This window comes from Rhinolophus sinicus, chromosome 1, assembly GCF_057876585.1.
Source record: "Rhinolophus sinicus isolate RSI-liver-muscle chromosome 1, RSI-T2T, whole genome shotgun sequence".
Taxonomy (NCBI): domain Eukaryota; kingdom Metazoa; phylum Chordata; class Mammalia; order Chiroptera; family Rhinolophidae; genus Rhinolophus; species Rhinolophus sinicus.
Genome location: NC_142501.1, coordinates 196,678,835 through 196,693,205, shown reverse-complemented (window position 1 = coordinate 196,693,205; position 14,371 = coordinate 196,678,835). Strand labels below are relative to the sequence as shown.

The 14,371-nt window shown below is 35.8% G+C and overlaps 1 pseudogene; it reads right to left on the bottom strand.

The window, feature by feature from the left end:
- Positions 1-501: 501 nt before the first annotated feature.
- The window catches only part of LOC109456661 (cilium assembly protein DZIP1-like), an 83,673-nt pseudogene continuing 69,803 nt past the window's right edge, over positions 502-14,371 (bottom strand).

Genomic DNA, 14,371 nt, shown 5'->3' with positions numbered 1-14,371 from the left:
TCCAGCAATTTCTCAAAATTGCCATTTTAGTTTCTCTGCTAGCTTGTGGCTCTAACAGTTTCTGCTCCGTGTAAGCTGAGCTCAGCTATGACTCTCTGGAGTCCTTTAACTTTCTAGATTTCAGGTGGTGGTTTTCCTACAACCTCAGTTTATTAATAGGTCTGAGAAAAGTCATTGAGTTTTGGTTTGTCCAGCTCTCTCTCTCTCTCTGTCTCTAACTGTTCTGAAGGAAAAAAAACCTTTTTATGACTTCAGTGACTTGTTATATTTAAGCAACAGAAGTCTTAATCACGTTTACAGGCTTCAAAATACTGCTGACAGATTTTGTTTTTTAATACTGTATTAGGTTCCATTAAAGAGACCCTGTTCTGTGAATCAGCTTCTTTGTTATTGTGGGAAATACTATAGGCAGGAGTATTAGAATCGTGTTGGCAGATTACTGAAATACTGTGATACTGAAATACTGTTGGCATCTGGAGGTTCTGACACGTGGGACTACAGTTATACATCAAAAGAGTCATTCCCATTAGTCACAGCTACTAAGCTGCTTCTCAGTGTGCTTGATGCACCTTGATGTCTTCCTTTTGGCCCTTGAAGATTTGATGTACCCCAGGCACTTGGCACTTAAGTAGAATTAGATTCATTTTTTTCCACAGGTGGATATTCTTTCTGTTCTTTCCTAGTTTTTTTTTCCCCAAAGAATTTTCTTCCTCTAATGATTATATGTTCCACTCATCGTCACTTTAGTTCTTCTTTTAATTCTCTTTTGAGGAATGCCTCAGCAACATTTATCCCACTCACCGGCTTGTTCACTTTTTTGTGATTGGAAACTGTCTTTCCAACTTTTTCAGTTAATGTTTTAATGGCAGTTCCTGTGGGCTTGGGAGAAATACCAGATTCTTCAGTTTTACTTCCCTCAGTCCAGTCAGTGTCACTTTTGACGGTGTTCCTGCCAAAGCTACCCTTGCCTTTAGATGACTCCACAGGAAGTAAGTCTGGGGATGCACATGCCTGGATGAGCTCCTCATTGTCTGACTCTTCCTCTGAACTAAAGGGATAGGTTGTAATAGTTGAAGACTTTCTGGGAAAATGATCTTCTATGATATTTTTTCTTAATTTTTTCAACAGATGTGCTATCAGTAAAATCAGTGCTTTTGGAGGAAGTTGTGTTGCCTTGGGTATTTCTCCAGTTGAAAGAGTATCCACTTGAGAAGCACTGTACCTACCTGAAGACAGTAATGTTCTCCCCTCAATTTTGTGGTTGAGGTGATGTTCAAGGAATTCTTGAATTTGCTGAATGTTAGGTATTTATTTATCTTTCTTGATCGTGGCTTCTTGATTCCGTGGTTCTCAGCACTGAATTCAATTGATCACTTGGAATACTGCATTAATCCCCAAGATTTCCAATTTTTCCACCCAACTCTGCTCCAGGACTGTTCTTATTTCCTTAGTGAGATAAGGGTTATTCTTCAAAGCTTTCCTTTAATGGATCTTGTTGTTACTAAATTCTGTTCATTTTCCCTTCTATGTGCCATCGTGAAACTTGACTTAGCACCCAAAGCCTGTGGGGCTGGGGCATTCATAGTACAGCCAGGGCAGTGGCTTAGATTGAAAAGTTGGCCAAGTTAAAGGATTCTGTTTGGATTCAATGACACTGTTTAATGGCTTACTGGTAAACTCTTTAGTCTGTTGTCTCTGAGTGATAATCAGTTCATTCTGTTTCTGGAGTCTCTGCCTTAGCTCTTCTATCCTTTTCTTATAGAAAACATGACTTGCGTTTAGATCATCTATCATTGAGGTTCAAAGTTTCTCTATATGTGATAAGAGCCTACCCTTCTCTTTTTTGTGTTCTCGAGAAAGAGCTTGAACTCAAGCTGTCCACTTGCTTTCCTGACTATCAGGAAATTGTATCACATTTTGGAAATCCTGGGGATACTGAGGACATTGTTCTTTAAACTCCTGTGCAATTTTTAATGTGCCTGTGTTAGATTTGACCTGCCTTCTGGTTTTCTGACAATTGATAATCTAATGCTGCATTCTTCAAAGTTATGTAATTCTTTAAACTCCTTCATAAACATTTCCCTGACTTTTCCCATTTTATCAACTAGTTTCTCCTTTTCTTGTTCCTTCCATCTATCAACTAACTTCAGAAATTTTCCTATTTTGTTATCTGCATTTCACATTCCTCAGAGACTCTGCTTGCATGGGCGTGTAGTGCACCCTCTAACTGATGCTTGGGAAGCTGCAGTGGCTCCTTCAACATGTCATCTCCTTCTGGAGCTTATCAGTCTGTGCCTTTTTCTTCTTTTTTATTAAATTTATTGGGGTGACAATTGTTAGTAAAATTACATAGATTTCAGGTGTACAATTCTGTATTACATCATCTATATGTGCCTTTTTCTTATACTCAAGGTGAGAATCTTCAGGGCAGTGGCACTGAATATGACTCTGTAGAAAAGCTTGGTTCCTAAAGGCCTTGTCACAAAAATGGCCTTGGTAATAGCTGATTTCAACCACTATCATCCATCTGCGCGGTGGAGGTCATCTTTTTCCTGCATTTACACTCTTCCTTGAGTAACTTGCTCTCCCAGCCTGCTAAGTCAGGAGCTTCTGGCTCTGTTCATAGTTTCCCTGGCTTAGGCACAGCCGCTCCTCCTCCAGGTTGTGCGGCTGCGAGGTGAGGGCCTCCAGTGAGCGCAGCTGGTAGTGGATGGTGAGCTGTGCCAAGCAGACAAGCGTCAGAAGCACTAGGCCCACCCCCGATTGGCAGTGCGGGCACTTCTCATCCTCCAGCTGGCACAGGGTGACGTTCATGATGTTCTCCTGCAGCATGAACATGTCCACGCTCCTGCCACCTTGTCCACATCGATGGCGCTCAGACTCCCCCAATCCACGTTCTCCAGCCGTGGCTGGAATTCAGCTTTCCCGTATTGTAAGGATGGTGTATTTATTTGCTAGGGCTGCCATAACAAAGTACCACAGACTGGGTGGCTTAAACAACAGAAATTTATTTTCTCACAGTTCTGGAGACTTGAAATCTGAAATCCAGGTGTCAGCAGGGTTAGTTTTTTTGGAGACTTCTCTCCTTAGATAATACATGGCCATCTTCTGTCTTTTCCCTGTGTCTTCACATGGTCGTCCCTCTGCATGTATCTGTAATCTCCTCTTTTTATAAGGATGCTAGCCAGTCATACTGAATTAGAACCCACCCTAATATTTTAACTTAGTTACCTTATCTCCAAATGTAGTTACATTTTGAGGTGCTGGGAGTTAGAATTTCAACATATGAATTTTGAGCACACATAATTCAGTGCATAACAGATAATGATAACAGTTTTTAAGCTCTTTATATGTTGGAGTTGAAACCAGTAAGTGTCAGAAAGCAAATGTCTAATGTCAGTGTTTTATGTGCAGTTCTTAGATGTGCTAAATAGTATTAGGAAAAGGTCCATGGCGAATTACCTCTAAAGGGTCTATGTTAGGGTTTGCAGAGAAACAGAACTAATAGCAGACATTTTCTATCTATCTATCTATCTATCTATCTATCTATCTATCTATCTATCTATCTATCTCTATCATCTATCTATCTATATCTAAAGACATTTATTATAAGGTATTGGCTCACTCACTCAGAAGTCCCACCGTCTGCCCACTGCAAACTGGGGACTATGGTAGACTTTAAAGGCCTCAGAGCAAAGAGACAATGCTGTGGAGTCCAGTCTGGGTTTGAAGGCCTGAGAACCAGGAGTGCTGAGGGCAGTAGAAAAATCAATATTCCAGAATCAAAACCAAATAATCGGTACTTACTATGACCAAAACCAAAAAGGATCATCTCTTTAACAGGAGAAGAATATGACTATATTGTCATGAGCTCAGCTGAACAGGGAGAGAGAGAGCTGAGTTGCCAGGTGTCAGGATGGCCAGTGAAAACAACAAGCCATAAATGAAAGGATCAGGCCTTTAATCACTTACTTCGATGGTATGAGCAAGTTACAAAAAACAAAACAAAACAAAACAAAACAAAACAAAAAAAACAAAAACAGAAAAAACAAAACAGAAGAAACACTGACTCAATTTTTCCTCAATGAATAGCACATAGGTCAAATGTTAGGTAGATCAATGCAAATGTGGGGGTCATCTTATATTTAAGGGAGCCCTGCACAAAAGGCTGTTTCAGTTTGATGGACAATGGGGAGTGGACAGGAGGAAGAGGTAGGAGTAGGAAAGCAATGGGTACTGAGTCAGAATGGGAGAAAGTCTACTGTTTCTCCTTTCTCCCCATAAGGAGACCTCAGGAGCTGCCAAGACATTTGCCTATGGCTTCAAGTAAAGAGACCTAGAAATGAAGGCACCTGGGCTAGAAATGCAAATATGTGCGACAGGCCTGGGGGGCCTGTTTCCTTCAGAGACTGTGATGCTTTGACTGTGTCCTAAGCCTACTGTGAGGTTAAGGACTTTGTAATTGCTTATGGTCAGGACTCAAAAATCACATGTAGGTTTTTAACCAGGAGTCAGAATCCTCTTATACCAAATTATCCTTAAAGAAATTGTAACTTTAGAAAAAAAACAACAATTATGAATTTCAATATTATGGTTAACAATAGGAAAGCACAAATGTTAAAATCGTTTTGACATTGTTTGAAAAATTTGGTTATAACTCATAGGATGCCCTAATTAAGTGCATTTAGTATACATTCAAATACGACAAATTTACTAAGAATTTCGGAATAGTTGTATTTAAAATCAATGAATACTCAAACTGATTTCCCTTTGAAATTGTGAAAGGAAGTTTGGGATAGTTGCAGAATCACTGAGGAAATAAAGTGAACTCAAACAGAGATCTTTTTATTGCATCAAAATGAGTAAAGAAGGAAATGATCTGTATTTCAAAAAGCAGTAGTTCTCAAATTTTAACCAAGAAAAGTTTATAGAAATGCTTATTATGGTAGCAATTCCAGACTTTCTGATTTAGTATGTCACAGACAATGACTGCATTTCTTCATTTTCAATAAGCTAGCTGAGGTCCTTCTTATTTACATGGCCTTTAGACTAGACTTTGAAAGACATTTCTATTTGATTAATTTGAAGGGAAACATTTTATTGTAAAATGAAGGGAAATCGTTTGATATGGTGAAAAAAAAATCTGACAGTTTTTTTGTAGAGTCTCATCTTAGGTCTGTATTTGAGTCTTGCTAAAAATCACCTAAGTAATCTCCCTAGCTCTTAGTTTCTTTATTGTTAGAATATGTGCATTTAATTGCACAATTTCATTGTTTCCATTAAGTTCTCAAATTCTGTGTGGAAAACTAAATTATATTATACTATTATGGAGAAGTCTTTTTACTACTTTTAGAATCACTGCAATTCTCACAAATGTGTGAATGTTTTCAAATTTTTGATTGATGTAACTTTCTTTAAACTATTTCTCTAATTTAAGGGACATTTACAACCTTATATACATGAGGGATACATTCCAGGAAACTCAACTGTTTACCACTCTATGGATTCCCTCTGTTTATGTCAGGATGGTCTTTGTGCTTCCTTTTTGGAAGCTAAAAGGGATGACATGTTTTCCATAAAAGAGCTTGCAGTGAGAGATTTATTAATTGACTATAACGTTTAAAGTGAGGACTATCTTAGGTTTCAATTATATATTCACTTCTTACTAACAAGTGAGTTATAAGCCCACGTGAATAAAAATGAGTGTCTTGGACAACAATGTTTTAATTTAAATGTTTATCCTGTTGACTTCATTCCTTTTAGAAACAACATAAAGATATGATTAGGTGCAAAATGTTTAGTTGTCAAACTGCCCTATTAAGGTCCAAACTCTGCACCCGACCTGCTGGGAAATCTTAGGCAAGTACTTAACCACCTGCAACTCAGTTTTTCAGAATCTGTTACGTAGGCTTGTTAATGATAGTGACTGTCTTTTGCTTTTTCATAATATGATCATAGTGCTTCCCATTTTGAGCTTACCTTCAGCTTATAGAGCATACACTGAAATCTATTTTGAGGAAATCTTTATCAAATTCATACATGATTATACAGTCAAAATTTTGACAGCATTCTTGGGTACCTGACATCTTAGGATGCAAACTTGAAGATTACTTGTTTTTGTGGTAGACACACATGTGTTGAACAAAAAATACTGCAGGTCAAATAAGCAATTTTTGCCTCCTTTTTATTTACTTTTTTTTCAGTGAACTTGAGGCAGTTGGGTTAACCTCTTTGAGATACTACTTTACTCTTTTCTAAAATGTGGCTAATAATATCTGTGTCAATATTTTCTTGAGAATACATTTAAATATGACAAGTGTAAAGTAAATATACTAAAGTCTTACATGTAGAGACTCAGAGATGGATTTTAGGCTATTCACTGCACAGTTAGTTCAACATTTCTGTCTTAGAAAGTGCTCATCAGGAAATTCTTTAAAGCTATGGCAAAGTGAGATGATAGATGCTTGGACTTGGATGGCTTTGGTAGAGATGGAAAACTTGGGCTGAACTAAAAGATACTGAGAAAGTAAATTTGTCTGGATTTAATTATAATTTGTGTACCATAAATAAGGAACATGGCAAGGGTTCTGAACTTGTGCAATTGGTATCTTGAAATTATTATTCATGTGTCTTCTGCACAGGAGGAGGACTTGTTTGGTGTATATTATAATTCTGGCTATAGAAATGTTATACATGAGGTATTTTAGAATCTAAGAGTTAAATAAACAACAAAAAAAATTTCACCACTGTTAGTGATGTTCACTTAAACATTCAAGGCTTAAATAACTCAGATCAGCAAGAAAATTATATATAACCAAATATTGGTAAACCATACAACTGGTCACTAAAACATATGAGTTGTATTATAGCATATTCGAACAAAGCTACATAAAGAAATAATAAGTTTTCTTCTTCATTTCTGCTAAATAAAATTGGTTGGTTTACATTTAGCACTGTAGGATACATGAAAGAATAAAGCAAGAAGTAATAGATGGGGACCCAGAATAAGCAGTGGGGAGGGAAGTATTTGGAAGTTACAAAAGATTTAGACAATTATGTGGTTTGCGGGAACAGTCCATGCAAGATTGCTCTTATGTCACCAATTGCAGGTTTGGGGGGATTACCAAAACCACTGTTAGTTTCAGTAATTCACTAGAAAGACTCACAGAATTCATGAAAGCTGTTATATTTATCAGTATGGTTTATAACAGGAAAGGGTATGGATTAGAGTTAACCAGTGTAGAAGTACATAGAGCAGAGTACAGGTAAACAAGTGTGGAGCTACCATTTTTCTCCATGGAGCCCTGAATGCAGTATTCTTGTTGCATCAGTGTGTGACCATAGGCATGTAGCATAGCCAAACAGAGAAGCTCAGTTGAGTCATGAGAGTTTTTATTGGGGCTCCATTGTATGTACATGTTTGTTTGAGTGACTGATTGGCTATTTAGTTGATCTCAGTTTCCAGGTCAGCTGATGGTACTGCATGACCCCAAGCCCCCACCGTAAATCATATTGTTGGTCTTTCTAGCATCACCAGCCCCCACCCTCAACAAAGACACTACTATTGGGCATGACATTCTAAATTACCGCCCAGAATTAGAGGGCAAATACCAGATCTCTTTTTGGTCAAGGTTACATTCATTATTGCACAAAGGTTTTGCAAGAAAGAAGTATGGGCACCTCATTATTTTATAAAATTTACTGGCATCTTAGTCTAATATGCTGTGAAATGAATATGACAGAATTGTTTAAAAGTCCCAAGCCAATACTATTACAAAGTCTGTCCAACATAAGGTACTCATTACCTCTCAAGCTCAGAAAGAGTAAGTGCATATATAATAGAAAGATGATAATTTAAATCCTCTATCCAGTTAAAAGATCTTATTACGTAATTTATCTCCACTTAACTCAAGCTGCCTTAAATCAAGTGACTGGTAGTAGTATTATGAAATATTTTGCAATTGCTACCATGTTTTAAGTGTATTTTTATGTTGCTAATCAGGCAATATTCATAGTTAAATGGATGTAAACCAGAAACCTCTGTTAAAATCTCTGCCTGCCTGCCCCCCACCCAAATTTCCAACTCTGGTGGAGCAAGATTAAGTTTCAGTACAAAATCATTACCTAGGAATAGAGAATTTCATCTGAGTTACTATTGATATAACCTATCCTGACATCTCTCATATTATTCAGATTCTCTGTGCCTTCAGTTTTCACAAAGAATTTCTACTGATAGACCCAAGAGGTCTCTCTAGTCTTCATTAATCTTTCTCTACCTCACAAAGAATTAATTTATTCCTTCACTTATACAACAAACATTTATTGAATACCAACTATATGTGATATACTAAGGTTACAAAGATGTGTAAGTCACAGCTGTTGTTGCAATTCAGTGAAGGAAAAATATGTGAACACATGCTATCGTCAAGGAAGTAACTATGAGATTTAATTGCCAAGTCTGAGGGGTCCTAAAGGAAAGAGGGGAAGACATATTTAGAATTGACATTGGAAATGTGTTTAGTTGTTCTTGACTCAGTATGATTAGAGGAAATTTACCAATTTAAGGTTTGTGAGAATTTGGGGATGAGGACTAGAGGTAAGAGGAAGTAGGAATGAAGAATGGGGCAATGGCACATTCTATGAAGAAGATCATAGGGTCATAGCGATGGATCTGGAAATAGGTATTCTGTTTGTGGAATTCCAAAATGTCTAGATACAGTATCTAAATCAAAGGGCTAGGAGATAATAAATGAATAAAAAATAATAAATTGCTGTTGGAGAAGATGAGGATCCACTGAAGACTTTAAATAAAACACTGGCGTGATCAGATGTGTTAGAAAGACTGACCGCAAAGATTTCCATTTTCATAGGATAGTAAAAGGATGATGTTGCTTCCTGGCATAAAATCCTTCAATACCTAACATTTTTATTCAGGGTACAATTCAACATCCTTATAATTACTTCATGTTCCTGTCTATCTATACATCTTCACCTTCCACCATCTTTTGGCTCATAGATTATGTTCAAGCCATACTGAATTTTAGCTCAGGTATGTTTTCTAACATTTGGTTTACAAATAGAACCAGTGTTAGAGTAGATTGTTGACCCTTCATCATCCGCCAGATCAGACATAGAAATAACATTGACTCAAATATGAACAAGTCCATTCCCTGGAATTGTCCTGTACTTTATAGTTAGAACAATAAATCTTTTTTGGGCGGAGGGGCGCAATGGGGTAACTATCAAACATTCTGTTCACATTCCTAGAATTAGAAAAATTCAGCCTGATTCTTCTACTGAAGGACTCGTGTCTTGATAATTCGTGTTTATTTATATCTTCATTACCTACAAGATCCTTATTCATAAAAAAAAACAGACTTGCATTGTTTTTGTTTAATTATGTTTGATAAGGAAGATACTAGATAATGATGGCAAAACAAGATATTTTTAGTGAATTCCTATATAATAAATACACCATATATAATACTATAGTATATACATATATACATATGTGCTATATATATAGTATGTAGTGTATATTTTTTACATACTCATATATTTACACTCACACATAATTAACTTTTTCCAGCTATAATACTGCATTCTAGAGTATTCTGCTTCATAAAGTTATAAATTTTACTTTGATTATGATCAGTTGATGAGAAACTATCAATGTTCTTAGAAGGGTTCAACCAGTGGGCTATTATAAGCAATAATAACGTGTTATAAAAATAGCACCAGCCTGGTTCTAAAAGACCCACATTCTGATTATGACTTTGACACTAAAATCTGTAGGACTCGAGACAGGCAAATAGCTTCACTTCTCTGGGGTTCAGTTTCTTATTCATAAATTAAGGGGGTTGGAAATGTGTAGTTCAAAATAGATTTTTTCCTAAGTTCCGATCAGCTCATATTGTCTAAAATGTAGTACTATAATTTTTAGTTTCCAAGCAGGGTGTAAAATTATTCTTAAATAAAGTTTTTCAGATAGTTGTAAACAATGCTCAGAGTGTAGGAGTTATAAATAAGTCTAAGGTTGAATTGGAATTTTTAAAACAAAGAGCAGGATTTAGTAAAAGCAGAAGTTTCAACTGATGGCATTAATGTGGAAGGAAGAATAAATAATGAAGAAAAATATGATAAGCTACATGAGGACTTAGATCACGTAAATGCTAAACGGTGAAAGCTAGTTCAAAATAGTTCTAAATCATAATAGTAACACATCTCTGCCAAAGGGACTATCAAACGATTGTATATCAAGTCTGAGGTACCAAAAAGTAAAAGTATTAAGGTGATTCTGTATACATTATTAAATGTGAGTGATTTAATAAGAAGTAATAGAAGTTTTAAAAAGCTGTTGTATGGTGATTCTATATTTAATTTTTTGAGGAACCTTCATATTGTTCTTCATAGTAGCTATACCAATTTATATTCCCACCAACAGTATATGAGGTTTACTTTTTCTCCACAACTTCTCCAACACTTGTTATTACTTGTTGTGTTGATACTAACCATTCTAACAGGTGTGAGCAATCTAATATGATTGAGCAATCCCTCTTTTGAGTATCTATCTGAAAAATTTGAAAATCTTTATTCGTAAATATATATGTACCCTTATGATCATTTCTGCATTATTCATGGTGGCCACGTTATGGAAACAACTGAAGTGTTCTTTGATAGATGATTGTATAAATAAGGTGAGGTACATATATACAATGGAATGTTACTCAGCCATAAAAAAACAAACAAACATGAAATAATGCCATTTGTAACAACATGGATGGATTTTGAGAATATCATGCTAAGTGAAATAAGTTAAACGGAAAAAGTGGAGAACCATTTGATTTCACTCATATGTAGTCTATAAAACTGAAAACAACAAGTGAACAAGACAAAGAGATAAACAGAAACTCACAGACATAGACAACAGTATGGTCACCTTAATACTTTTACTTTTTGGTACCTCAGACTTAATGATATACAATCGTTTGATAGTCCCTTTGTCAGATATGTGTTACTATTTTGATTTAGAACTATTTTGGGGTAAGGGAGGAGCAGGGTGGTGGAAGAGGGTAAAAAGGATCAAATATATGGTGATGGAAAGAGATTTTACTTTGGGTGGTGAATGCATAATTCAATATACAGGTGATGTATTATAGAATTGGACACTTGAAACCTATATAATTTTATTAACCAACATCACCCCAACAAATTTAATAAAATAAAAAAAAATAAAAAGCTGTGATATTAAAAAGAAAGAGCAACTGTAATTAAGGAGAAGGAGGCTAAAGAATCACTGAATGTTGGTAATCTCAATAATGCAAAAAGATATGAAGAAACTAGGAGAAAGAATGTCAGAAATGCTACTACCATGTTTTCCCCAAAATAAGGCCTAACCAGAAAATAAGCCCTAGTGTGATTTTTCAGGATGACATCCCCTGAACACAAGCCCTAATGTGTCTTTTGGAGCAAGATTTAATATAAGACCACGGTTTTTATTTTTTACTTTATTCTTTCCTACATTTTCATGTTTCTACCTAAAGTCATTTTACTTCTGTCTGAAGAGATGTTTAAATACTTCTGTTAGGGTAGATCTGCTGGTGACAAATTATATTTTTTTGGTTTTGATTTTTTTTTTTTTTAAATTCATCTAGAATTACTTTTATTTTGTCATCATTCTATGTAATATTTTCCCTAGAAAAAATTCTAGCTTGGAAATATTTTTTCTGAGCACGTTAAAAATATCATGCAATTCTCTTCTGGATTTCGTTGTTTCTACTGAGAAGTCATTTCCTCTTTTTCAAAAAAAATTCTATATAGTAACATATATCAACCATTATAGTGATATACAGAATAGTTTCACTGCCCTAAAAATCATTTGTGCTCCACCTGTTCTTTCCAGCCTCTCTCCTGGCACCCTAGCTGCTGCCACCACTATCTTTTCACTAGTTTTACCTTTTTCAGAATGTGATATAATAAAAATCATACAATAAGCAGCCTTTTAAGATTGGCTTCTTTCGCTTAACAATATGAATTTAAAAGTCTTCCATGCCTTTTCACATCTTGATAGCTTATTTACTATTCATTCTGAATAATATTCTATTGTCCGGATGTATCACAATTTATTTATTCTTTACTCACTGGAAGATATCTTGGTTGCTTCCTAGTTTAGGTAAGTATGAGTAAAGCTGCTATTAGCATATACGTGCTGGTTTTTGTGTAGACATAAGTTTTTAAGTAATTTAGGTAAATACCAAGTAGCAAGATTCTTTTTGTAAAGGGGTGTGTGTGTGTGTGTGTGTGTGTTTTCAGAAATTCTTCTCATCTATTGCTTCTTCCCTATTCTCTCTCAGTATTCTTTTCTGAGAATCAATTTGAATGTGGTTTAGGCCTTTTTACTTTGTCCCAAATGTTTGTTACACTATCCACCCCTTTAATATTTAGCCTATACATTTTCTACTGACCTGTTTGCCACATTTTCTTCTGTTGTGTCAGACCTGCAGCTAAACCCATTGATTTATTTTCAATTATAGACTCATTTTCCTTTTAGATATTTAATTCATTTACTTAATAAAAGATACAATTAATGAAATTTCCATCTTATCATTTATTCTCTCTCTCTTTTTTTGTTAAATTTTATTGGGGAAGGGGACCAGGACTTTATTGGGCAACAGTGTGTACTTCCAGGACTTTTTTTCCAAGTCAAGTTGTTGTCCTTTCAGACTTAGTTGTGGAGGGCGCAGCTCAGCTCCAGGTCCAGTTGCCATTGCTAATTGCAGGGGTGCAGCCCACCATCCCTTGTGGGACTTGAGGAATTGAACTGGCAACCTTGTGGTTGAGAGCCCACTGGCCCATGTGGGAATCGTACTGGCAGCCTTCGGAGTTACGAGCATGGAGCTCTAACCGCCTGAGCCACCGGGCCGGCCTTCATTTGTTCTCTTGAACATACTTGTATTTATTATTATTATTTTAAAGAACTATGTTTTCTAAACCTAATCCTGAGTAACCTTGGGTCTGCTTTTATTTTCGAATTTCTGGGTTTTTTTTTTGTGTGTTTTTTTTTTGTGTGTGTGTGTGTGATATGAATAATAAATTTTGTTTGAATGTCTAATATTGTGTATAAAAAACTATTTTCTGCCTGTATAATACCTCTCAAGAGGGAGTTTATTCTGTCCTTTAATAGGCAGGTTGAGTAGTTGTTGAACACCTTAATCTTTTTATCTTGTAAGACTGAGCTGACTTGTGAGTTGGGCTAAATTGTTCATAAGACTCAATCCATTCCTGTTGCCTTTATACCACATTGTCTCTGGCTCACTGTCTCCAAACCAAAGAAATCATAAAATTATAGAATGTTATATATGGGAAGAATCTGAGGGATCATTAGCCCAGTGCTTTCAATTTTGTGGTAGAAGGAATGTCAGAGAAATGTGTATGAATTGGCAAGATTTTATACAGATATTAAGTAGAAATTCCCAAACTGGAACCCAGATACCTTGGACCTCAGTGCACGCTTCTTAAAAATCTACTGAAGTAGACAGTTTTGTGCTCTCCTGGTACATGTATCGAGATCTTGTTACCTAATTTAGAAATGAATCTCTCTTAAGCTGAAACACAGTTTATTAGAATTTTAATATTCTGGCTCATAAGCTTACTGGAGATCTGGAGAACAAGGCTCAGAGAATGCTTAGGATCTAAGAAAGGAGCCGAGCATTCCAACTTTACTTTCTGCAGGAGCTGTCTGCTTAGGGCTCATTGCTGGAGCCTCCTACAGTGGCCGCCTGGGTCCTGCTAGATGCTGCCACGATGAACAGACTTAGAATTCCGTCAACAAGGAGGTCTTTGCCTCACTCACAATTCAGAGTTCTGGCCAAAAGTGCCTCATTATCCAAGCTTTCACCACATGATTTTCCATAGCAGTCCAAGGTGCAGAGTAAAGAATGATATGATTACATTAAAATATATTTATATCTGAACTGTTACTTTAGTGGGTGTACAGAGATCTTTCAGTGAAGAGACTTGTTTTTCATCTAGAACCACAGTGTTAAAAAATTTAGACAATTAATAGGACTTCTGTATTACTTCATTTTTCTTATCTGTAAAATAGGGATAATAATCCTTGCCTTTTCCTAACAGAGATATTAAAAAATCTTATAAGTCATAAAGAGTAAATGAGATATGTAAACATAATGTTTGGGTATATGCTACCACAAGATAATAGCAGTCTTACTAAAATAAATAATGACATCATCATTTTATAGTTTTTTTACCTGTAGATTAAAAGTAAATTTTTTGGCAAAATCAGCAAAATTTTATGAAAATTGGAGTAATAGATTCAAGCAACCATAAGTTGATATTTAAAATATGTTCAATA